The following is a 1,769-nucleotide window of genomic DNA, read 5'->3' as shown; positions in this document are numbered from 1 at the left end:
TAAATATATTATAAATTATATTATATTTTATCATAATGTTTTATTATATAATATATTATATTACATATTATAAGATATAACTACTATATAAGACGTTGCAATTATATTATATTATTTAAGGGTAATTATGGAAAAAAAGAGAATAGCATGGAATGACTATTTCTCTCATATGAGGAAAGAATTAAGATTCACCAATTTTTGAATGATCATTCCTTTTTTTATAAATTCAACTAAACATCATACTTAGATTCTATTACATTCTATTCATTTCCTTTCCACTCAACCAAACGCACCTTTAGAGTTCCAGTCCAAAATTATAGAGTATACACTGTGACAATAAATTTTATTAATCAAACTCTTAAACTAAGATTAAGATAAGGTTTCCTATTTATAAGAGTGATAGTCTAAAGAAAATCGAATTCCTAATTTGGAAAATAAAGCCAGCCTGTTTATAAGAGTGATAGTCTAAAGAAAATCGAATTCCTAATTTGGAAATAAAGCCGTCTTAAAATAAATGTTAAGAAATAAGAAGTGAACTACACAGTGGGCCAAAAAAGTAGGAAAGCAAACATATAGCTAGCATTCGCAATATAATTTAAATGATTGGCGAAACAAAAGTACCAGTGTCAAGTAATATAATTTATAGAATTTTTCAGGTAGCTAAGCTAGTAATTATGCTTTTGCCTAATTTATACTACATATAATTAGCATGTAATACTACCCATGAAACAATTATTTTGTCGTAATGAAATAATTATTCAATTCAAGCGTTCAACAAAAGTTCAATTAATTTCCAAACAAATAGATGCGACATAGAATGTTCCATTTCCCTATCAAACGAAGCAATATCTGATCAATAATTTAATAACCAAAAAAGAAAAAAGGTGACAACTTAACCAATTATCTGTCGGGCTAAAATAATGCAAATTATTACACAACTTGCTGCCGATGGCTAGGTAGTTGAGAGCATAAAACTGTCACATGTAAAGTTAAACATTAATCGTTGAATATTACCACCCAACTTAATAAATATAAATATGTCGGTTTTTTTTTTTCGTTGTTGTTACGCTTGAAAAAGAAAGATCCCTTGAACTACAAGGATTTGTTTGTGTACTTTAATCTCTATCGACTTGGAAATTTGTGACCAACTTCTTTTTGATTTCCCTCATTTGAAAAGTGACATAATGAAAGCTCTTCTTCACCAAATATTAGCTGCTGAAATGAAGTATGTTCTTGTCATTAGGATTTTCAGATCAATATTTGATCCATAAAGCTTGTGCATTATATCATGGTATATTCGATATGTGATAAATATCTATAAAGGTTCACCTAATTGTGGATCTTCATCGAATATTGTAACTAGCTAGCTACTAATTCGATGTTTATCTATAGTCTTATCTTATTCAAATAAGCCGCTAAAAGCTCCTATTTCATCATCAAAGTGGTAGAACTCCAACACACTACATGTGTAATAACTTTGTTTGGATAACAATTTTTAAATACGAGAAAATTTCAAGTTTAATCATTATTTTTTTCAACTCTATTATTTATGCCACTACATAAAATTCTAATGTCTATTACAATAAAAAATAACATGCACGATAGGAAGTGATAACTTACAGGTTACGAAAGATAATCTGCAGGTTATAAAAAGATAACTTGTAGGGTATTAGTGACATATGATAAATTTAATAACAGTAGTAAAAATAAAATGGTATTACTTTAATGATGACATTTCTATTAGAAAATATCCTTAGATGTAAAACATC

Source organism: Morus notabilis, unplaced genomic scaffold, assembly GCF_000414095.1.
Source record: "Morus notabilis unplaced genomic scaffold, ASM41409v2 Scaffold102, whole genome shotgun sequence".
In the NCBI taxonomy this organism is placed as follows: domain Eukaryota; kingdom Viridiplantae; phylum Streptophyta; class Magnoliopsida; order Rosales; family Moraceae; genus Morus; species Morus notabilis.
This window is presented reverse-complemented; position numbering follows the sequence as displayed.